Genomic DNA, 26,117 nt, shown 5'->3' with positions numbered 1-26,117 from the left:
AATGACCCAAAAAACAAATCACTGTTGACACCTAATACTAGTAACACTATACACATTAATGTAGCATGCTAATCGATGTTGACGCAAGTGATATACTGATCTTAAACCAGTCTCCTTCAGAAAACTGTGCCAATCACTATTGACTTGTGTAACCACAAAGTTAAGTGAACTTTTGCCAAAGCTCGAATGGTGAGTGTATCATGAAGATAGCTCTTAACTGGCAATCATATCTCTGAACAAATGCTTAAAAGCCACCCGATGCCTCCACTGTACACGCAAGATAGTCACGACACATCCCCTTGGTTACGTGCCAATGCTAGGTTCTCTGCTGAATACTGGCCAAGCTGCCCATATGCAGTGATACAGCAGAAAGAAATACACACGCGCTGACTGAAGGATCCAGATACGAGCGCAAACATCAAGCCATTCCAGTCACATACAGGTAAGCTGCTAATTGTTAGATACAGGCTGGTCGCACCCGGAGTGTATCCAAAGATAGTGTTGAATGCAGCTTCACACACTGTATGGAAGTGGACACTAAATCCGAAGTGCATGTCGAGTCCCGTGAACACTGGAGAACCAGGCTGCGTAGCAGTAGAGAACAATCGCAGTAGAATGTCACCACGCGCAGAGGCTCCTCGAGCACGATCACAGCAGAAAGGCTCCTCGCACTGAAACAATGCCACTCCACAAATCCAAGTGATGCACTTTCTAACAGGCATGGGTACAGACATTTTTATAGTAGTAAATGAGGACAGCATACAGTAGGTCAGAAGGGCCGATTAAATCAGCTCCAACTGATTTGAAGGTTCTCTCCCTCTGCATCATCACATTCTATAATACACATTCCATGACTCTACTTATAACATAAGCTCAGTGGAATACTAAACACCACACCACCCACTGTGCTTTCAGTTGCTGTCTGAAAACTTGTCTCTTTTGCAAAGTTTTTGCTCCTTCCTTAAACCTTACTGCTTTCTGCTGCCACTGGTTTAGCCCCAAGAAACCTATGAGGATTGTGTGCTTAACGTATTCCTGTCAAGATAACTAATTGGGGCACTTGGGACACTCCATTTCAAATAACCTTTTCACATATTTTCCAGAAGCAGCACTTATTTTATGCCAGTGATTGATAGTGGGCCCACTGGAAACCCCATGTTGTCACGTGGGCAGAAGTTCCAGTCAATAAACCACCCTCTGCCAATATCAATAGGTGAATAAGGCTGGGTATCTAATGGTCTCATGACCAGGTGCCGTGCTTCTTCTTGTGTTGATCCTACTGAAATATTGCAGCATCCTGGACTGCCTATAACTGAATATGAATGGGTGACATTTTCAAGATCGTTGCCCGGGTTCTCCTCAACGTCTTTTGCTAGGGCAGTCATGAGTGTGACTATCCTTTGGTCCATATGTAAACATACTACTACTAAAATTCTCACATTTATACAATGGTATCCTGCATTTTTGGGCTCTGTGTTTATTTGTGCAGACACATAGGTTTCATATGAAGAGATTGCAATGCTCATTAAGGATGCTCCTTAGGTGGTGGAAGAGGCTAACTAGATTAAAACAGTTTTGTACTGTATTTTAGCATTTCCACAGTGCTTTCCTATCACTGGTTTAGGGCCCAAAGTGCTTTGTAAAATAATCTGGTGAGTACCTGTTAAATCGGTAGTGCATAAATAGAACAAGGGTGTCAGTAGTAATCAGAACTATTAGTGTTGAAATTTGGTGTCATGTGTGAGGCATAGCAAGTGAGCTCCAGACTTGGCGCATCAGCATGGAGCTGCAATGCACGGTTGTAGTCGTATGTAAAGAAGCGTGAGAATAGGATTGGAAGCATATGCACAACAACCAATATTAGCAGGATGATTCAGTTGAATCCAATACTTGGAAAGTAATAATAACAATAATTATAATATTAATAATAATAGTGTGCAAGAGGAGGAACTCAAAGTGGTCTTTCATATAGCACAACAACAATGGCTCTCAGGTGTCATTTTCAAGTAATTAAAAACAATCAATGGACAATAAATATTCCATTCATAGAGCAAAAGCTTCTTCCGCAGAAAGAGTCACAGCGTCACATAATGTATGACTTCGGACACTTAATGATGTAATAATATGCAAATCAGATCATGTTCAGTGCTCGGGTGGTCAGAAGATGAATGAGAGACTGATGTTCAAAGTGTGTATACAAAATTGAAAACATTTGATCAATAATGATTGAATGTAAATGTCACATGGCTATATAGTTCCACAATTAATGATGATCGATCCTAGTGTTCATAGTTTCAACAACGTTTCGCCCCTTCTAAATAAATCTATGAGACTCCTCCATGCTAACTAGTTATGTGTCGCCCAGCACATCAATTTATTTAGAAGGGTGAACATTTGCATATAAGTAATAGTGATCCACAGTTTTTTATTGTAAATATTTATCACTTACCATGGATCACCAGAGCACTGAGCACACATTGATTTTCATTATTAAACATACTTACATCATTGAATTTTCAAAGTCATCTACTGTATGACTCTGACTATTCTTCCGAAAGTGGATTTTGTTTCATGAATGGATTCTCCATTAAAACATTGATTCTTTATGATTCATTGAAAATGGCACCTATCCCAACCAGTAGCTGGAAAAGTTAGATGTTAGCAAAGTGTTAAAGTAGTCTTAAGTAAACTCACTTTCATATGCCTTAAAGCCAGTGCATCACTCTGGATCAATTTGACAAAATAAATGTGCACATGTGTATGCTTGTGTGATATATGAATTCCATAGGTCTGCAGTTATATCACTCCAAACATCAATTACAATGGAAGTGAGGCTGGTTTCATGCTGTTGTTATGTATGTGTCACTGCAGTCCTACAATCAGTTCGTAGTATTCTCTGTAATATTAATTATTGTTCCTGTGGAATCTGGTGTTGCTATCCTGTTGATATATTTCTGATTAATAAACAGTTGTTTCATTCAGACATCAATTTAAAATGCAAGCCCATTAAGCGAAGGAAAAACGTGTGGGAGTTTTAATTAAAACCAGACCATCTGCTCGGGTTTAGGAAAAAGTTGCCGCCATTTCGCCTACTATGTTTACCAGGCTGGCCTGAACTCCTACTCCACATGCACTGTCAATGCGCCAAAAGAAAAAGGCGGCATCTGGAGGCGGGATGTGCATCAGTGGAGGAAACTAATCCTATTCCACAGATTACTGCAAGAGAAAGTGCAAATTTGGAAACTATGAAACCACAGCTTGAACTCAAACCCAAGACAAGGATTATTTTTTACAAGAACTAGTTAACCTTGGGTCATCAATGGGACAGCAAAGCCTGCCAAACAGTGGGGCCAGATTTGGTGCAAACAGAACTGCACATAAGTAATAGTGAATAATGCGGTAGTTTTTCACCTGGGTATTCTGAGCGACATCAAATAGACAGATAGAGTGCAGCTCGAATTGTGTGCTATGTCATTAAGTAGTCAAGTGTGAGAATCACCACCATTATTCACTGTAGCCAACATATAATGCTATGTTAGAGATGTCCTCCCTCCCCCAAAATCATCTGCCCTTGTTTCAACAGCTTTGCAGGGGAACAGAAGTCACGAGAGCCCTAAGGCATCACCTGCCTGAGCCCGTTAGCCCATTTTACAGCAGGTGTCCATGCCACCCGGCTCCAGCAGCCTCTCGCCATCACTCCCCTGCCCTCCTCCATCCAAAATTATAAAGGAATACTTGCCAACTTGCCATTCTCTCACACTTCCCCCAGCATTAGTTTACTCTCCCCTCGCAAACATTAAAAAACATGTACATGGTATCTGGCCACTGGCCCTCACCACTCTCTACAATCATCCTCCCCTGCCCCCTAAATGTTTTGAAAACCTGGGGGCAGATTTACAAGAAAGTGACGCATCTGTAAAGATACGTCACTTTCCCTGCGCCACCCTGAGAAACCCTTGCGCCACTATGGATGCGCCGTATTCAAACAAGGATTGCCAGATGCGTCAGAAATTCTGACGCATCTGTTGACGCAAAAGTCACGCATTTCCTGGAGTCGTGTTGCAAGCACGTGACAACTCCAGCAATGCAGAGGAGGCCTATCCTCATTGTACTGCATCACTCATTACGCCTGCTTCAAGCAGGCGTAAGAATTTGACGCAGTGGCGTCCTATAAGTGGCGCAGTGAAATCTTGTAGATTTCACTGCGTCACTTCTACAAGGCTTTTTTGCGTTGGAACGCCCACCCTGCATACATTATACCTGACGCAGGTATAATGTGACGCAGGGCTTTACAACGTGACGGATCTCCCTAGATGCGTCACGTTGTAAATGGGCCGCATTTTTACTCTGCTCCTGCGTCACAAAAAGTGACGCAACGGCGGTGCAAAAATGACGCTTGTAAATCTGCCCACCTGTATCCTGACACCCACCACCACTCTCTCTTCAATCTCTCCTCTATCCCCCACCCAAATATTTAAATGAAACAACTGGTCTTCGACCGTCCTCTCCCCCTCCTTCTACAACTCCCCCCCGCCCCTCCCCTAAAGCTGTGCTCTCTGATCTCCATGAGAGCCGTGTCAGTGCGGCCTTGAATTCACTGCATGATCACAATAGTGTTTTTCCACTGCTGTGGTGTAGTAACAGTGAATATCCGGATTTACAATTCAGTATTTATTCTGCTAGCTGCCATGAAATATGTAAATAACATTAAAAGTACATCAGCAAAACGTTTTGCATGAACAAGAGTGCTTAAATGTATTGGAGGGGTTGTGTGTTTTGACTCCTTTTGTATTTTTGCAATATTTTGACTCCTTTGTCATAAAACCAATTAATTTTGATTTTTTTAAATTCTAGTTTTCAGTATCTTTCAAAAGATATGCTTCTGAGCTCGACTGACAGCTGGTGAAAAGGTCTTTTGATTTCCCGCATTCATGAGAATCTGTGTGGAAATAAGCTTTCAAAATGTTTCATGAAAGGCGTTTCGTATATCTTGATTTTTGTACAATATGCTCAAAGACTTTCTTTTGTCTACTCGGTGTTAACAGTTGAGATTGCTTGCTATTGTTCCACAATCAAAAGCGTGCTTGTTTTCAGTTTTGTATTCAATTATTTCCATTCAGCTTCTTTTGATACTTTAAAATCTAAATCTGTCACGTTTTTGTTTATGCTGTTAATTTTAACTATGTATTGAATATTTACTATTGTAATGAAATAGTTCAATTAAAGATAATATAATATTACACCTTGTCTTTCCCAGTCCTTTATGTGAACTCCCTTGTTTGCAGTGGACATATTTATAGCTGGTCTCTCACAACTTTGCATTTGGTCTTTCATCTTTACATTTTGTTTGCCAAAATGTTAAATGAAGCCATTTAAACTACACTACGAGTAAAGTAAGAAATCAATCTGTCACTTTGGGGGACATGAGGTTCTTCATGTCTGATGTCTTTTATACTTGTGCCTGCCAAACCCCATGGTTGCTGGGCGGTGAGGTGGTATTTGAAGAGCAAGGTATGATGTTCCTTTCAGAAGTATAGGTGGACGGGTAGCAGGAGTATTACTTGGGATGGTAGTCTAAGTCCTTGGAGCCTGGTGTCTGTTTTTCTCTTTCCTGCATTTACTGGTCTTCAGTCTGGCAAGACTACTGTTGTGGACTTTACATTTCATTCTATGGGGCTCATTTATGAGGCCCCTGAGCCGCCGTAACGTCACTTTTTGTGACCTTCCGTGTCCGTGTCCTCTTTAACGCAGTTTTCTGCGTGAAAGGGCCATTCAATGGGTGTTGCTCGGGGCGTTCCCAGCAACATCTATGGCATTTTGACACTGCCCCAGATTTACCAGAAATCGTAAATCTGAGGCAGCACCAAAAACTTAAGCCTCCCCACGGGAGATGTAAGGGAGCTACAACTAGGAGAAATATCTTTATTTCTACTTGATTTTCCTTTCCTTTTCCATAGAAAAAGAAAAAGGCATCTTGTGATTGTTTTTGTGGAGGAAGGTTACCCTACCTCCACAAAAACAATAATCCCCTCAACGCAGGCACCCTAGCACCATGCTGCAAAGGTGCCTTCGCTGGAGCACGGCAGTACATATTGTGCCTGCGCAATCGTAAAAGACAGGAATACACCATATTGCATAGATCCTGCGCATTCCTGCTCTTTTCTTTTACCGTAGGGCAGCGCAGCAGGGAGCCTGTGGCACTGCTCTACGGTAAATGCCCTATATGTTTTGTTCTTTCATGCCTGGTATTGTGGCTTGGCGTTGTTGTCTGTAGATGATGCCGGCCCTAAACATGATGTGGACAGGTATCACTGGATCTTTCTGAGCACTGGACTGATTGCCTTCATCAATGTGAGACAGGACCAATGCCTGGACAGATGCTCTGACATTATCTTTTGGTGGAGACTGGCTTCAAATTGCAAAGATTGGACAGTTGACACAGGAAAGTTGGGGTTGTGGTAGGTGCCCTCTGAAGAAATTAATTGGTGGTATTTGATAATGGTATGAACATTTGTCCAGATTTCATCTTAAAAATGAATGAGGGGATGGAGTCATCTTTTTAAGATGTTGTTTTCAATGAGTGGAGTAGGACTATCAGCTGTGGAAAGTGCTAGAATATTGACTATTTTGGTATTTGGGCTATCAGTATTGATGTGGCAATATTTGTGTCAGGTGTGGTTTCATTCAGATGAAAGATTTTGCATACCTAATATTTTAAAAAGCTGTTGATAGTAGTCCATGTCTCAGCCAAGTGGCTGCAGATGTGGGCTTCATGCAGTGCTTGATGTCTTTTTTTATCGATAGCCTTGAATATGGTCTCCTCATAGGAGGTTGCCTTTGCTTCTGTGATGAGCTGACTATGGGAGGCCCATCCTTGCTTCTAAAGGAGAGATTTGTTGTCTGTGAGTTCCTGATTATACCATGGTGCAGATGGCTTGCCTTTTGTGGAGCACGTTTTTAGAGGGGTATGGGTGTTTATTGGCATCTGGAGGGTGCTGCTGTCAAGATCCAGTAGGAGAACTGCAGTGTCATTGCTGGGATCTCATAAGGCTACATGGGCTACCTAGTCCTGTTGAAGGTGTCTAGAGGGAATAGCCTGAAAGATCTGTTGAGCGTATTCATTGAACTGAGTAATCTTAGGACGGTAGGAGCTGTGTAGCCCAGATTGACTCTGATGGAGGTGTGACTATTCTAGTCAAGGTTTCTCAGGAGAGTGGAGCGTGATGTTGGTCATGAATGTATGGATGAGGTGTGGAATATTTTGTTTTCTGTGGATCAGATGATTGATGAGTTATGTTATATCAGTCATTGCAAGCAGGTCTTGGAAGGTATCCTTCGTTGTTTTTGTCATGATATTTCTGAGTAAATTGAATTCATCTATCTAGATGTTGTACACAGAGATGGAAAAGGTAGCTGTTATGAGGTTAGCAATTTTGGGACTTTATATTGGGCTGCTGCTCAGTGACTTGTAGATGAAATGGAACATGATGGTTTGAAAGGTACTTAGTGTTGGTTCTTTATGAGCAGATAAGGGCCATGACGTTCAATAGATGGCCTTGATGTCTCTTCCTGGTTGGATTATTCTCTCACACAGGAGGATACTGTAGCCTTGCAGGAGAATTATATTAATAATGTGAGTCACCGTCAAAGTGAGCCAGGATTGTGTAAGAAAGCTGTGCAAGGCAAGAGGCCCAGGGATGGTAATGTATAGATGCAAAGACAAAGAAAGGGAGACAGACTGGGAAACTATGGATCTTAGACCATGGACATACGAAGAAGCAAGCCTCAACCATACAATGTTCTTTAAAAAGCCTCAGAACCAAGAGGACATAAGGTTGGCAAATGCTGCTCTTCAACAATACTTCCTATCATTGATGAGATGACCCATCATCTTCTACACACAATGGAGCCTGCTGTCTTGCCCAAAATAACCCCAAACTCAGCCTCTGCTTCAACCAGTGCGATTTCTTAGAATACACCCTTTCAGTTTGTAACACTGGGAGAAGGCCACGTGCTTTTTGCTCCCACAGTGCAGAAATTGGGGCCCTCAATTTAGCTAGGTTTGCTGCATGTGTAGGATGCCGAATACCAAGACTGCCTTGTTTTGATTCTACCTCATGCCCTTTTCTTTTATCATCCTACATTTCCTTTCTCTTTTTCTTACTCTTGCAGATTCTTTTTCGTTCCACCTTTACCCCTTTGTCACACTTTCCTATATTTCTCTTCATCCCTCTTTATTTCTTTTCTGCCTTTCTCACTTTTGCTCTGGGTCAAAGCTTGATGATGTTAAATGAATCTGGTTCCCAGGAATGGGTGCCAGTGCCAACCGACTACAACAACCTACACAAATTAGGCGCTGGTTTCAAGGCTCTGGAAGGATCTCTTGGAAGCTGCCAGGCTAGGTCTTGCGTGTTTGACTATTGGAAGGGTGTCCATCACCACACTTGCTCCACACGCACTCCCTCAATTGTGTCTGTTCTCCCCACTAGCCTATGCCTACTTTGTCTACCTGTTCTGCTGGCTGTTCCTTCTAGGTCTCTTGTGCCCAAATACAGTCTGTGAAGTGCTGACTGACAGGGGGGCCTTGTCTTGGTATGTGTTGTGTCTGTGTACTGATAATACTCACAACGGGTAACCAAATGGTAAAATCACTGGTTACCCGTTGTGAGTATTATATAGTGGAGTGGTACCATTGATGGTTATAATACCTCCATAAGAGTCCTTGTTGTGACATAATCTGTGAACTGATAACAATGTCCCAATATGTTAAGAACTGCCTTTAAACCCCATTCAATTACTATTAATTATATTCTGCCTAGAAATACAGCATAGCAGAAGACACACAAATGATGGACGGAATGTGGAACAAATCAAACATTCGCCCCAGTAAAGAGGTCTGGGTTAAATCCATGGGGCATATTTACAATGGAAGTGACGGAGCATGGCGTTAGCCTTCTTGGCTCGACGCCACGTTCAGCCACTTCTGAAACAAAGGGCTGCACCATATTTACAACAAAATGGTGCGGCCCTGCGTTTCCCCTTGAGTTGGTGCTAAATTTAGCTGCCTAGCACCAACGTAGGTTCTCTTGCACCATAGTGCAAGGGTGTCTGCATTGCAGGGGAAAGTGTCCCTTCCTGCACATAAACAATCTTTAAATGACATTTTGTAACTTCTATGTGTGCTGCTTAATGCAGCACACATAGAAATTGCAAAACGTCTTCTTTTTTAATGATTGTTTATGTGCAGGAAGGGACACCTTCCTGCACATAAACAATCAATGGCGTTTTGCTGTTTCTATGTGTGCTGCACAACACAGCACACATGAGAACAGTATGAAATAGGAGAAATTAAACATTTCTCCTCGTTTCGCCAAAATAAGACCAGGTTTTCCCCAGACTTAATTTTGGGGCAGCCCCATATTTACGCCATCCTTGTAAATATGGGGCAGTGTCAAAATCAATAGATGTCGCTGTGAAACGCCCACCGCAACAACCATTGCCCTCCCCTTTCAAATATATTGTGAAAGGATGCCTTATTTACAAGGCTAGGACAAAATAGGGCAACCAAATTTTCCCCAAGGACCTGGGTGAAATATTAAGCATACATAGAATATTCCTTGAGGAATTATTTTTTTTATCCACATTATTACAGTATTCAATATCGATCCACAATGTGAATCCGAAAGATTAATCATAAGAAATAGAAACAACACTCATGGGTATATTGAGAATAAAGTTATTCTTTTACTTCCTATTCTGTATAAATTATATTATGCACGTTTTTCAACAATATATTCAGGCAATATTCACATTCCAAACATAACACTGGCACCTCCAGATTCCATTATCTGTTTCAGTTTCTTTTAACACGGAATAAGTGGAAGTGCAGTCATTCCTTTTAACTCAAATAGCATTAGCATCATATGAAATCTCAGCAATACAAGCTTTAACATTCTGGGGATATCACACAGACAAACCAAATTGATAATGTTTGAGGTTATAAAGGATGTGGTGTCGACGTTTTGGTCATCGATGGCCAATTAGGTCTGTGAGACCATCTTCAGGACTCAGTGTTGTTAAATAAATCACTCCTGCGAATACTGACAAAAATAAACCAATCAATTTAGCCCATGACACTGCATATCACCTGTTTACAATAAAACAACAACCAGTGTCAAATCCAGTGCCACAGTGGCTAACTCCAAAAGAATATAATATAAAACATGCCACCACAGTGCTCTAGAAACACATATTACCTACTATCAAGTGATACCACCTCAAGTGTAAGCAACTCTAGTGCACATAACCTTACACCCATTCACTACCAATTTAATAAGCATACCTTGCTTCCTTTAAAGAAACCAACAACTACAGTCTGAAAAATTCTGAGGAAAGAAAATCGCAGTATAAGCTTCTAATTCTCGATTTTATCCAAGGTTAAAAACAGTACAAAACACACATAAGGGTACCTCATCTTACCCAATAACTACATAGCTAGGATTATCTCATCTGTAACAACAACAAAAGAGGGAGAGACAACACATTAATCTCCGTCTTATTTCAATCACAACCCGAATCTAGGACAACAAAGCAAAACAAGGACCAATCAATAGGGATACTTACTCGTATACCGAAAAACGCGGGCCGACAAAATGACTAGTCCAAATGGGGGATACAGCTAACACATACCAGCTACAAATTCTTGGTAGTGTAACTGACGCGGGACCATACCAATTAAATTAGGTCGTACGCGAAGTTAGGTCATGTAAGCATCCACGAACATGGTGGCGGCCATCTTGGAATAATCACTATAATATGACGATCTATGGGATATGTCTACCAACTCAATCACAAGTGTCCAAAAATGTTTTTAAAGATACCCCGTATTATAAAAAGTTATACCAGAGGGACTGCTCACAAGAATGGCAGACACTAAGTATAACGGACCAAAAGTATTAGATGATACGTCTCATCTAGTGTCGTGTGTAACTTCCATATTTAAAACAAAGTTTGAATAACAATAAAAGACCGTGGTTATACCCATGTTTCATTGAGTATAATTCAACAAAGAGAGCTATATCCGGCCTCCTACAAAAAGGAGGAGAGGAGTTGGCCTAACGGCTAGGGCGGTCAACCTCGAATCTGGGGACCCGGGTTCGAGTCTCGGCAATGACGCTGAACATCCTGTGATTCTGGGCAAATCACTTAATCTCCCCGTGTCTAAGAAAAATGAATGTGTCCTCATGTAACGCAACTGGTGCTATGTAGAGCGCTCTGATACTCAATACTTTGTTTGCACTATATAAAACTCTGTAAAAAAAAAAATATATATATTTTTTAAAATCTATCCGTAAATTTGGCAGCCATTTTATAGTGGGTGCTAACGTCAAATGGGAGTAACCTGCATTTGCCAGGAGTAAAGTGTATCACCCCAGTGGATAATTATCCTGAGACCATACAACTACTCTCCAATGTTATAGTGGAAAATCTATATATATGAAACAAACCCAAAGTGCACAGGTTATCCTATAAAAATCGCCTCTTGGCTGTGGGAAGATGACAAATGGAAACAAAGTCCATGTCCGCATACGGAAAACTAAAGATTGGCTAGAGTCTGCCATTCCACCAATTAGTTCGGACCTTTTTCTAAGGTTTGTGCTAACCAAATCCACCTGTTTTCTCTCATTGTAAGCAGGCGATCTATGTCGTGTCTACGTTTCCAACATTTAACCAATTCAAGGACTAACCATTTCATTTCTTGGGAGGCATGTGTCTTCTTTACATAATGATCAACCAGAGGTGCATTTGCCACTTTGCACCGTATACGTGACTGATATTGTAAAATACGTTTTTCACTTCCTGAGTGGTTTTTCCTATGTTGTTTAAGGAACAAGGACATTCAATACAATAAATCACATTTAGTGGCTTAGCGCTGCATTGTAAATAAGGCGAGGCCCCTATCGGCACCATAACGTATAAAAAAGAGACTTTGTGGTGGCGATAGGGGCTTGTACATTTTCCCTCATGTTCCTTTGCTCACCATGCCACCCCAGTTTAGACCCAGCCATATACAAATCAGTCTTGACCCTTGAAATGCAGCATGGTCACACATTTCACCAAAAGTATCTGAAGGAACAAAACACCCCCAGCCGTAAATTGCATTTATGAACTTTTCATTTTTCAGCAATTTTAAATGTTATGTGGTTGGGCCACGTTGGAGACCCTGATGCAGTTGTTCCTTATGGCTTTCCCCTTGTACCCCCAAACATCATTCCCTAGCTACGGGCCTGCTTCAATCCATATTTTCCTTTTCTCCTTACCCTAAAAATCATTACCCTTTTCATAGAACATAATCAAAACATTTAACATGTGACAGAGAAAATTACTAATTTGCTTTAAAAAAAAATCTCTTTTAGTGAGTTCTATGCACATTTATTTCTTAGTCATAGAAGCTAGGGAAATGAACAACGTGCTTCATTTTTTTTTTTTTTTTTGTAGTTGAACAGTACATTCTGCATAAAGACCGATCAATCAATATGTTGCTGGCATTATCGTCCAACATAACACATAGAAGTTGTTTCCAAGGGCCATTTAAATGAAAATAAAACGAGATTTCTCACTAGTTGTTAATCACATAGGGTGCACAGGTTTTCCAGTGTGTTAACTTGAGAAACTGCGCCCAGAAGACGTCCAAGGGAATTAGGATATTAAAACGTTTGGCTGACATTTTCATTGTGTTTCTCGAGCTGTTAGTTTCAGTCAGGAGTAACAACAGGGTAATTGCGATCAAGCAGAAAACACAATTTATGTTTCTAGACAATACTCATTTGAGAATCTGAAAATGTTATGTTCACTTTCCTATGGGGTTTGGAAAGAACACCAGCCCATTTCCTAGGTATTAGCTCTGATGCAACAAGCCTTTTCCATTTCCAGGAATCGTTTCCATAAAATTGGAGTCAAAGTTGTCTTTGTCTTGCATAAACGCGAGAATGGGGCATGGTTACTAAACATAACTGCAGCAAAATAAACTTGAACAATTGACAAGGCCATTTGCACTCATATATCAGACATACCCGCATTCATTGCATTTATAATTTCAAGGAATGCACTGAAGGCGACCTTGGGGTTGAAAACCCTTTTACTACTATGGAATATCAGCACACAATCAAACGATAATATGAGAAGAATACATCCCTTGCAAATGGTGGAGAGTGGGCTGGCAAGGCATGGTCAGCCTTGATAGTTTGTGAAGACTCACAAACACGTGGGTTTGTGGCCGTTTACAAACGGATCTCTGAACGTTTACAACCTAGAAATGGGCAAAAATGTACTCCTGTCAAGGGCAGGAGCAAACCTCTTTCCGGGGTGGGACATGGAACAGAACACAACCAAACTTCAGAGGGGTGTAAGAGAAGAAGTTTATCCATGAGAATAAAATAAAGAATAAAATGTGCTTCTGCATAACGGTGCTCAGCTGGCGTAATTCTCACCATGTACTGTTATTGGTTGACAGGTAGAAAGGCCAACACAGGTATGCCGCTTCGAATTAGCTGAAAGTTTCTTTGTATATTGAAATCCATTTGCCTATGTGAAACCAACTTTTGTGAATTCTATATGTTGTTAAACACTTGTAAACAATGTTTCTGCGTGGAAGTCAAATCTATATGTCTAAATACGTTTGTGAATCGATCCCCAACAAGGTTAGGCTGGCTTATAGGGCAATCTGGCAATGCCCGAAGGGCTGGTGTGACAGGTCAGTATGTGGGCCGTTTTTAGGTCTCGGCTAGCGATGGCTGCGCTTGCGCAGTCTCGCTCGCGAGACATAATGACTTGGGTGAAGAGGGGCTTGAACCCGCCCCTCTTCTTCCCTGTTCTCCATTGGCTGGCCTAGTAAATGCTGGCCAGCCATTGGAGAAGAGGTCCCGTCACTCTAATCCTGCCCCGTCCTTTTCGGATCGGGGGGCGTGTTTTTTGCGAGAAGTCTCAGGGAGGAGACAACAGCAAAACACGCCCCCCAATCCGAAAAGGACACTCCCTTTCTCCGAGGCATTTTCTGCTGTGCCTCGGAGAAAGGCGGTGGTGTCCCGGCGTTGCTTCCTCACCTGATCTCCTTGTTTTAATTATCGTATGTGTTTTTAAACGACCATGGACTTTGTTTGCTCGGTACAAATGGCGGTGGGCTGTGTTAACCTGTTGGGTAGCAGAGACATGGAAGATTTGGTTGGTGTAGTTGGTAAGGTTCGAGTCTCGGCGTTGTTTTCTGTACAGGGTTGCCTGCCCCTTCCATTTTATTTTATGTACTTGCATTATTTTATCCTTTAAAGCAAATAATGCGCTCGTTTTGTGCCTTTCTTTTGAAGCATTTTTATTGAGAACAATTGCTTTCCAGTTGTTATTGTTCCATTCAGATCACGTTTGTGTGTGCAAGAGAAGCTCAGCGAACAAGTCCCTACATGTCAGAAAAGAATCAAATGAAACGAGGGGTGCAGAAACCGCGACTTCAAACACTGTGCTGATGAGCGGCGCATTCACATCTGACGGCTATTTGATAGCCGCCTTCCTATACTCTATACGCATTGAAACACGATCTTGTGACTGGAGGTCGGGTGTAATATATTCTTCCCACGGCCCTTTAGCACACAAAGGGGTGCTGTAGCGCGAGCTACAAGGTGTGAGTGCGCGTCCCTTTGTGAAACGCCCCTTGTCATTCATCCACCACCCTGTGGTGATCTGATCTGCGGCGCCCCGCTGACTGACGATTGCTGAAACGCATAAGATGTGACTGCGTGAAATGGTGTCTGCCGGTAACACCCTCATTCTTGTGCTACAGACAGTTTACACATTGTTTCGACTCTGTGAATGATTTCAAACCGAGGCTTGGCACGCAAGAGAGGCGTCACTGAACATACAGGAGCCATAGAGTTCCCTGCGGTGGTTTTCTGCTCCTTGTGAATCCATGGCGGGAATCCCACCAGATTCATGGCAACCACCCACCGTGGTGTTAGAAACCAGGTGAGATTAGCACCACCCTGCTGTTTAACGCCATGAAATACCCATGAGTAGAGTGACCACCCTTTCTCCTGAACGCAACCATGTCATAGGGAGAGGATGTGGTCCGTCGGCTGCGCTGCCGCCTCCTGGTGCAGGAAACCAGGGTTCGAGCCTCGAGGTCGCGTCCACATCCTGTGATTCTGGGCAAATCACTTAATCTCCCCGTGCCTGAATGTGTAATGTAAATACGGTGCTATGTAAAGCGCTCCAAAACCTTCGGGTCGAGTTCGCGCTATATAAAGATGCAAAAAAAAAATGTCGTGTTTTAGTGGTATCTGACTAGATAGTATAGATTTCAAAAGGAAAGCCAGGACTGCTTTAGACACTCATTTGCTAACCATACCCACGTGGGATGTTTAGGACAGAAACAGCAGCAGTCGCGTTTGAGTTGTATTGTTCACATTTGGTTGGCTTTATTGTAAATATAATTTGGTGCTTCCGATTAGATATCTTTACTTCCTTTTCGTGTACTTGTTCCTTCCAGAGCAGTTTCTTTACCATCCTTTTAATTGGAGAACTTTAATTCCACTAGTTATTTTCAGGCGATTTATGATTATGTCACATTTTTCTCAAAGCGGCAATTTATTATTTGCATGGTTAAGAGTAGAGTTGCAAAATAGTATTTGTATGAACCAGTATTTTTTGGGGGCACAAAATCGAATATCCGGTCTTAGTAACTTATCGCACCATACACCTATAAATAACGGGTGTAATACATATCTTGTACAGAAGATATATACATTGGTATAGAGTCACTGTGTGTGTAGCATATTAATTGTATCAGTATGAGACTATATGAAAGAATAAACGTGTGGGTGATTTACAGTCACGCTTCGAGCACTACTTTAGAAATGTTCTCATTTTTACTTTTTAAATTAATAGATCACAAAAATTGCAGAAGAAACTGCACTGAGCAAGGCTATTTCTAAAGCTTCTCAAATGTTAGGTTTATCTTTGGCACAGCAGCACCAACATCTGCAGGTTTCACACTGCTGATTTGGTGCATGCTGCGTTATTCCACCCCACCCCTCCCCACCCCGACTCCTTTTTCCTTAGTTGTGTATTGAAATTGAGGCTCGAGAGAACTCCATCATTTCCACGTTCCTCCCCCTCCTCCATCACACCGGGCTTCTTCGTCAAGGTTCATTGTCTTGCTGTGTTGTTTTTTTGCAACATACACCCCTGTATTTTTTTCCTCTTGTCAGCCTACTCCCCTTTTATAATCCCAGTCACTTTCTCCTGGCCGTCATTCTGCTAGTCTGGATTCCTCCTCTCCTTCTTAATTTACTATCCCTCCTTCTGGAATCGCTCTCACTTTCCCTTCCTGCCACTTCATTTACCTGCCACACTCCTGCAGTGCTGCGTCCAAACCCAATGTGCACTCACACGGAGCGAGGTCCTGTCAGGAAGTTGTCCGTATCATCTTGGAATACTGATTCTACCACTAGTGATTTAATATACATACCTGGATTATGTAACCACATAGTCTGCGAGTAACAAAATATAAATTAAAATTAAAAAAAGGATTTCTGCCCTCAGCTTGTCCACCCAGTTTTAACTCTTCAGATCTTGAGTGGTGAGGTCCTTTTTCAGGGATTGTCTATCCATCATTTGGCTTCAGAATTTGTTTGTTGATCGAGTTGAAACGTTGCAGATGTTAAGTACAGCCTACATTTTGAAGAGGCTTCCACAACTATTGTCGCTGTTCAATGTCTATTTGATTTGTTTATGATAAAGGCTCTCTCTTTCACTACCTCAATCTTTCTCTATCTCACTACCTCACAACATCACTCACTGTTTCTATCTTACTACATCAGAAAATACCTCTCACTCACTAACTCACTCTTTCACTAACTCACTCTCTATCTACCTCACTCTCTCTCACTACATAACTCTCTATACATCACTACTCCCCTCTATCTATATCACTACCTCACTATCTCACTACTTCTCTCTCTAAAAAGATCACTACCTCACTCTCCCACTACCTCACTCTCTATATCACAACTTCACTCTCTCTCTAACTCACTACATCACTCACTCTCTATCTCTCTACCTCACTCTTTCTATCTCACTAACTCACTTTCACTGTGGTGGCTCTGTCTGTGTGTGGGTAACTGTGTGTGTGTGTAGGTGGCTCTGTGGGTGGCTCTATTTGTGTGTGGGTTGCTCTATGTGAGTGGCTCTGTGTGGGTGGCTCTGTGTGTGTGGGTGGCTTTGTGTGTGTGGCTCTGTGTGTGGGTGCAAATGCAATAGGTCTCGCATTTGAGAGTGATTAAGCTATTGACATTGTAAATAACAATGCCGTTTCTTTAAATGTTTTAAAAACAAAAACATAAAAATAATGTCATGAGCAATGCCAATAGCTCGAACTTTAACAATGCCGAGACCATTGCATTGTAAATGCTTGTTTTGGCTGTTTGTGGGCGTGTTCGATAGTCTAGTGGACATTTTTTGCTATTGATGTACCTGATATTAACACAACGATAGTCTGCAGCAAGCTCAAATGCATGCAGTATCCCATACTTTGCAAAACACTTATACAGCATGTCTTTACAAATGCAAAACTGCTCTGATTTGCAGGGGTAGTCCACTTTTTAGGTCTCGCCTAGGCAGCGCATGCGTTGTCTCTCGAGGCGTGCTGTATCTACTGTAAGGGCATTCCACACACCCATCCATTCATTTTTCATTCCGTCATGTGCCTTTCAAAATTTCTTTGTTTTCATTGGTGAAAAGTTTACATTTGTCCGTCCTTTTGCTGTTTTGGTCACACCCTGGAGACTAGACCTGTTACATAGATCACTTCATTATCAGCCATATGTGATAGTTTTGGCACATTACTTTTTCATTTGCCTTGGTTTGTTTGGCTTTCCGAACGCGCTCAGCCGAGGACGGCAAATCATGTCCTTATCTTGTTTTCAACTGACTTTGGTTTCACAAATGATTTTTCATTCGGAGGCCATGTTGTTTTTTATCCTATAACAATTTTGGTTTCATTAGCTCAAATGTCCAAACCTTAAATAATATACTTACTTAATGGAAGTGTAGTTTAAGAAGATGTACAGCAGTAGGATCAACCTATTTAAATTGTGCTTTTAACAGTGTAATTATTTGGATACAATTAAAGAGGTAAACGTTGTTATTGCTCCATTTTATTAAAATGTAATCAGCTCTAAATTGTGCCCTTCAAACTTTTGATGCTTTCTTTTAGGTTTCAATCATTGGTGAAATAAAACCAATATCAAGAGGTTGCCTTGTCGTACTCTCCAAATGCGGCAGTAATGTGAGGTTACTTATAACTATATCCTGCAAGTAGACAATGCGATACCACCTCACCACCACCGCAGCACTATCTCACCAACAGCCCAGCACCATTTCACCACCAGTCAGCACCACTCAGGAAATCTTCAGCAGCACCACCACAACACCACCTGAGCACCACCAGAACACCAGCACTGCACCACTTCAGCATCACTCAGCCCCGGCGCAGCAACACCTCAGCCCCAGCGCAGCACCACCTCAGCACCAATGTAGCACTAGTGCAGCACCACCTCAGCACCAGCGCAACACCTCTGCAGCAGTGCACTACCACTTCACTACCAGTGCAGCTCTACCTCAGCATCAGTGCAGCACCACCACAGCATCACTCAGTGCCAACACAGCTTCACTCAGAAGCACCTCAGCACTAGTGCAGCATCTCCTCAGCATCACTCAACACCACCACAGCACCACCTCAGCATCAGCAAAGCACCACCTCTGCATCAGTGCACCACCACCAGTACAGCACCAACTCAGCACCAACACAGCCCCACCACAGCATCAGCACAGCACCACCTGAGCACCAGCACAGCATCATCTGAGCACCACCAAATCATCTCTCAGCACCACCTCAGCATCACTCAACACCACCTTAGCACCAGCTCAGTATCACTCAGCACCACCGCAGCACCAGTGCAGCACCACCTCAGCACCAGCACAGCATCAGAACAGCACCAGCTCAACATCAGTGCAGCACCACCTCAGCATCAGCACAGCACCACCTCTTCATCAGTGTACCACCAGCAGTGCAGCATCAAATCAGCATCAGCAAAGCACCACCTCTGCACCAGTGCAGCATTACCTCAGGACCAGTGCAGCACCACCTCAACATCAGCACAGCACACTATCAACATTAGCATAGCACCACCACAACATCACTTAACATCATCACGGCATCACTCAGCACCTCTTCAGCACAGCACCTCCTCAGTATCACTCACCACCACCTCAGCACCAGTCGAGCATCCCCTCACACCACCAAAGTATCACTCAGCAACACCTCAGCATCACTGAGCACCACCTCATTATCACTCAGCACCACCTGAGCACCACCTCCACACAAGCACACAACCATCTCAGCACCACCTCAGTATCACTCAGCACCAGCAAAGCATCAGAACAACAGCACCTACGGATCTGCATAGTATCACCTCAGCAGCAGATCAGCACCACTGGAGCATGACCACAGTACCACTTCAGCATCAGCACAGCACCATCTCAGCATCAGCACAGCACCACCTCCTCATCAGTGCACCACCACCAGTACAGCACCAAGTCAGCCACTCCTCAGCATCAGTGCAACACCACCTCAGCATCACTCAGTGCCAACACAGCATCACTCAGAAGCACCTCAGCATCAGCGCAGCGCCACCTCAGCATCAGCACCGCACCACCTCAGCACCAGTGCAGCAGCAACTCAGTACCACTTCAGCATTAGCGCAGCACTATTTCAGCACCAGTGCAGTATCCCCTCAGCACCAGCGCAGCACCAACTAACCATCACGCAGCACCACCTGAGCACCAGCACAGCATCATCTGAGCACCACCAAAGCATCACTCAGCACCACCTCAGCATCATTTAGCACCACCTCAGTATCACTCAGCACCACCTCAGTATCACTCAGCACCACTGCAGCACCACCTCAGTATCAGCACATCACCACCTCTTTATCAGTGTACCACCAACAGTGCAGCATCAAATCAGCATCAGCAAAGCACCACCCTAGCACCAGTACAGCATCACCTCAGGACCAGTGCAGCACCAGCTCAACATTAGCACAGCACCCTCTCAGTATCAGCATAGCACCACCAGAGCATCACTCAGCACCACCACAGCATCACTCAGCACCCCCTCAGCATCAGCACAGCACCTCCTCAGTATCACTCACCACCACCTCAGAACCAGTGGAGCATCACCTCACACCACCAAAGCATCAGTCAGCACCACCTCAGCATCACTGAGCACCACTTATTATCACTCAGCACCACCTGAGCACCACCGCCACACAAACACGCAACCACCTCAGCACCACCTCAGTATAACCCAGCACCACCTCAGCACCAGTGCAGCACCACCTTAGCACCATCTCAGCATCTGCACAGCACCACTTGAGCATCACCACAGCACCACTTCAGCATCAGCACAGCACCACCTCCTCATCAGTGCACCACCATCAGTGCAGCACCAAGTCAGTACCAGAGCAAAACCACCTCAGCAGCAAAACGGCACCACCTCAACATCAGCACAGCATTATCTCAGCGCAGCACCATCTCTGCATTAGTGCACCACCACCAGCACAGCCCCACTTCAGTACCGGAACAGCCCCACCTCAGCACCAGCGCAACCCCACCTCAGCATCAATTCAGCACCAAAGCAGCACCACATCAGCATCAGCGCAGCACCACATAAGTGTCAGTGCATCACCTCAGCACAGCACAAACTCAGTCCCACGTGAGCACCAGTACAGAACCACTACCGCAGCATCACTCAGCACCACAACAGCATCACTCAGCACCACCACAGCATTACTCAACACCACCTCAGCATCCCTCAGCACCACCTCAGCATCAGCACAGCAGCACCATCTGAGCACCACCACAGCACCACCTTAGCATCAGCACAGCACCACCTCAGCATCTGCATAGCACCACCTTGTCATCATTGCACCACCACCAGTGCAACACCAACTCAGCATAAGTGCAGCACCACCTCAGCACCAGCACAGCATCACCTCAGCACCACCTCAACATCAGCACAGCACCGTCTCAGCATCAGCACAGCACCTTCTCCGCACCAATGCACAGCCACCACTGGCACACCACCTCAGCACTTGTGCAGAGCTCTTCCTCAACATCAGCTCAGCACCAACGCAGCATAAGTGCAGCACCTCCTCAGCACCAGCACAGCACCATCTCAGCATCAGGACATCACCATCTCCTCACCAATGCACAGTCACCAGTGGCACACCACCTCAGCACCTATGCAGAGCTCTTCCTCAACATCAGCTCAGCACCAACGCTGCACCACTTCAGCATCAATGCAGCACCACCTCAGCATAAGCACAGCATCAGCACAGCAGCAACTCACCATCACTCAGCATCACCTGAGCAGCAGTTCAGCACCACCTGTGAACCAATGCAGTACCACCTGAGCAGCAGCTCAGCACCACCTCAGCACCAGTACAGCATCTATTCAGCATCCCTCAACATCACCACAGCACCTCCTCAGCATCAACACAGCACCACATTTGCATCAGCGCAGCACCACAGCACAGCACCAACTCAGCACCAGAGCAGCCTCACCACTTCCTCAGCGTAGCACTATCTCGGCTCCAAGCCAACACCCCTTCTGCATTAGCACAGCACCACCTCAGCACCAGTGCAGTATCACCTCAACACTAGCGCAGCACCAACTCAGCATCACTAAGCACCACCTGAGCACCAGCACAGCACCACCTGAGCATCACCTCAGCACCACTCAGCACCACCTCAGAATCACTCAGCACCACCTCAGTATCACTCAGCACCACCTCCACACAAGCACACCACCTCCAAAGCACCATCTCAGTATCACTCAGCAACACTGCAATACCAGCACAGCACCACCTCAGCACCAGTGGAGCACAACCTCAGCACCAGCACATCATAAGCACAGCCACTCATCAGCATAAGCACAGGACCACCCCAACATCACCGCAGCACCACCTCAGCATCAGCACAGCACCACCTGAGACAACCACAGCACCACCTGAGCATCAGCACCATCTCAGCATCAGCACAGCACCACCTCCTCATCAGTGCACCACCACCAGTGCAGCACCAACTCAGCATCAGTGCAGCAGCACCTCAGCAACAGTGACACAGTATCTTAGCACCAGTGCAGCACCATCTCAACATCGGCAAAGCACCATCTCAGTATCAGCACAGCACCACTTTCACATCAGTGCACCATCACCAGAAAGGCCCCACATCAGCACCAGTGCAGCCCTACCTCAGGATCACCTCAGCACAGCACCAACTCAGCTTCACTCAGCACCATCTGAGCACCAGTTCAGCACCACCTGAGCACCAGCCCAGTACCACCATCTCAGTATGACTCAGCACCACCTCAACATCACTCAGCACCACCTCACCATCACTAAGCACCACCTCAGCATCACTCCTCACCATCTCAGTATCACTCAGCATCACCTGAGCACCACCAAAGCATCACCTAAGCATCAGCACAGCACCATCTCTGCCTTAGCACAGCACCGCCTCCACATCAGTGCAGCACCACCAGTGCAGCACCAACTCAGCATCTGTGCAGCACCACCTCAGCAACAGTCCAGCACCACCTCAGCACCAGCGCAGCACCACCTCAACATCAGCACAGCACCAACTCAACATCAGCACAGCACCATCTCAGCATCAGCATAGCCCACCTCAACAGCAATTCAGTGTCAACACAGCACCACTTCAGCATCAGCACAGCATCACCTCAGCACAGCAACAACTCAGCATCACTCAGCACCACAGCATCACTTAGCACCACCTCAGCATCACTCAGCACTGCCTCAGTATCACTCAGCATCACATCCACACCAGCACACCACCACGTCAACAAAACCTCAGCATCACTCAGCACCACCTGAGTATCATTCATCATCACCTGAACATCACCTCCATACCAGTACACCACCACCTCAGCATCACTTCAGTCTGCCTTCAGAATCTGGCATCTGTTGATTCTCCCCTAGTGTCTGTCCGCTGCTCGTGTTGTAATTAATGTACTATTTCCCAACCTCCACTCTCCCGCTGTTTATGCCCCCCATAACAAATAAAAAGCTATGACAAACAAGCATTAGAACATGTAGAAAAAAGTTGCCAGCATTGCAAGGACAAAAAAACTAGAAGACATTTTTTATGTTAATTTGTTTTTTACTAGGGACGTTCAGTTGTACATAATGTCTTCTTGGTTATATATAAGGTAAAAACAAAGTTTATAACACTTTTTTATTATAACGTTTCAACATGCTGCACAGCAGCCATAATGCTCTACAACATAGCTTTTAGATATGTCAAAGCCATTAGCTCTGGCAAAATATTTATACAGTCCCAAAGGTGTGACCTATTTGCTATGCCATAGCTTGTTTAGCTATCGGATTCTCTAGTGGAGGTCACTTCTATTTTGGTGGTGCCTGGGATGATTTTCTGTCCCAGCTCAAACCTGGGGTGTTGGATATATATATATATATATATGAATGCAAATCGCCGCTTGCAGCTGCCTCGCTCGGACAAAAAGTGACGAAGAGCGGGCCCAGAAGATAGTGCCAATCAAAAGTGCTTTATTCATTCGCCCAGCCAGACCGCCATTACGCGTTGCGACCCCCACTCGGGTCTTGATCACATGACGCGTTGCTATCGGAAAAGGCGGCATTTAAGGTATTAAACAGGAAATGGCATCATCAAGTTACGACATTGAAGATAAAAAGTGAAGAGTTACTATTAATGGTCACAAAAGAGTACTGTACATATCCTCATGTGTTATAATTTACACATCATAAATATATAAAAATATATAAATATATAAATACATACATGAATATAAATATAAATAAATATAAATACCTATACCAATTAAAAGGTGATATTGTCCTTTAAAACACATAAGTGATAAAAGTTGGCTACAGCGACATACATGAATCTATACATATGGGATTTCTAAATAGAATTTCCTTGATTCAGCACATTCATTTAACTAGAAAGTACTAGTTCAACTGTTGCAACAATACTCAAAATGATGCAATAATCGCTATTTCATTGATACTCTTAATACTACTCATGTTTTAGCCAACATTAGTGCCCAAGTGGGCCTCTTTCAGCCAATGTCCATCATAAACAGTGTCCTTAAATTATACCTTAAAAAAATTGCGGCTTCAAAAATTATATGCAAAACAGTGCAAACTTGTATTAAAATTAGGGAAAACCTATCCCATTATTTAACTATAAAGAGGGTATACCAGATATCATATAAATTGATCATTTCTAAAATCTTCGATGGTATGTGGGATTTTTGTTTTTTTCTATCCTATATTTATTTCTCCCCCATGACCAATGTATATGTAAAACTGCTGTATTTCATATTTCAGTCATAATGTGAGCCCACATTACGATTCACCGAGTGGCAGAGTATGGGAGACTATAAACAGGTATAAAAGTCTTCGCTAGCATTTAATCCAGCCGAATGTTTAGTATCAAGCTCTAAGATGTATCGTGTCTCCAAGAGGTGCAATTTCACCTCACGATTACCACCACGTTTCATTGGTAAAACCGTATCTATCACAAAATACTGAAGAAGATTCGGGTTACTGTCATGTTTCTGCTCGAAATGCCTGGCGACTGGATAAGCCTGATCTCTGCCAGTAATAGCTCTAATGTGCTGGAGTATCCTCTTGTGGGCCGGTAACTTGGTACTACCAACATACCTAAGCCCACACGGACACTCCAGCACATAAACAGCAAACCCAGTCTTACATGTCAGTCTTTTGTTAATCAGGACTGGTTTGGATTTAAAAGGACTGAGGAAATGGGTCTTACTGCATCCAAATTTGCACGCCTTACAGCTAGAACACTTCTTAAATCCTTTAATTTGAGCCATCCAAGTTGTTGGAATCGCCACCTCGGGGCTACTACTAACCAAACTAGTGCTCATGGAAAATGATTTTCTAAATGTTAGTGCCAGTTTCTTAGCAACTTAGTCGCCAATAACGGGATCCCCCTGCACTAGGTTCCAGTTTCGATTGAAAATCTTCCTGAGCTCCTGATGTTGCCTGCTATAAGTTAGAATAATCCTAGATTGAATATTGGAAGCAGTGTTACTTGATAAACACTGCTTAGCTTTAGGAACCAACATTTCACTCCTGGATACAATCCTTGTTTTCTTAATAGCACTGTCTATCACATTCAATGAGTAGCCCCTTGCCAAAAAACAAAGTTTGCTAGCTTCCTATGCAATTTCACAATCCACATCTGAGCTACAAATTCGCCTGATACGCAGCATCTCACCATATGGGATGCCGCGTATCAGGTGATGCGGATGATGGCTTGATGCGTGGAGAATTGTGTTGCCCGCAGTGAGTTTTCTATATAGCTTTGTTGCCAATGAATTGTTGTCCAAATAAACCTCTACATCTAAAAAACATACTGATCTTTCATTAATAGTTGATGTAAAGTGCAAGTTCAAACTATTAACATTGAGCATATCCACAAATTCCTGCGCACTTTGCTCTGTGCCCCTCCAAATAAAAACAGATCCTCAATGTATCTTAGATAGACAATAGCATTTTCATCCATCATTTCCTTAAATTCTCCCATCAGGACCTGCTCCTCCCACAGTCCCATGTGCAAACATGAGTAACTAGGGGAGAAGCAGGCCCCCATCGCAACACCCCTGATTTGATGGTAAATTTGATTATTAAAAAGGAAGAAATTATGTTCAAGACATGCAGATACCATTGAAATCAACATTCTGTTATGAGACGCACAGTTCATTGGTCGCAAATTCAAAAAGTGCTCCACTGCCTTTAAACCGTCACAATGTCTTATTGAGGTGTAGAGCGATGCTACATTAAGAGTCATTAATAGCATATCTGAATTCCACACTACATGCTCAATTTTTCGTAAAAAGTCCGATGTGTCTTGTACAAAGGATGTCAATCCTATAACCCAATCCTGAAGAAAAAAGTCAATATATTTGGAAGTGTTTT

At 43.6% G+C, this 26,117-nt stretch overlaps 1 protein-coding gene across 2 annotated transcripts in view; it reads right to left on the bottom strand.

Moving 5' to 3' along the window:
• Positions 1-26,117, bottom strand: part of SYT17 (synaptotagmin 17) — a 680,897-nt gene that overhangs the window by 77,741 nt on the left and 577,039 nt on the right. Inside the window, exon 1 of one of the 2 annotated variants that reach the window (XR_014969605.1) lies at positions 10,624-10,746. The exons of the other annotated variant lie outside the window; for it this stretch is intronic. The gene's annotated coding sequence lies outside the window, so the exon portion shown is untranslated. Of the gene's footprint in view, positions 1-10,623; positions 10,747-26,117 lie in introns of those variants that run through there. 2 annotated transcript variants of the gene reach the window in all.

The sequence above is a fragment of the Triturus cristatus genome, chromosome 10 (assembly GCF_964204655.1).
Source record: "Triturus cristatus chromosome 10, aTriCri1.1, whole genome shotgun sequence".
In the NCBI taxonomy this organism is placed as follows: Eukaryota; Metazoa; Chordata; class Amphibia; order Caudata; family Salamandridae; genus Triturus; species Triturus cristatus.
The sequence above is the reverse complement of the archived record's forward strand: the minus strand, read 5'-3'. Positions and strand labels throughout refer to the sequence as shown.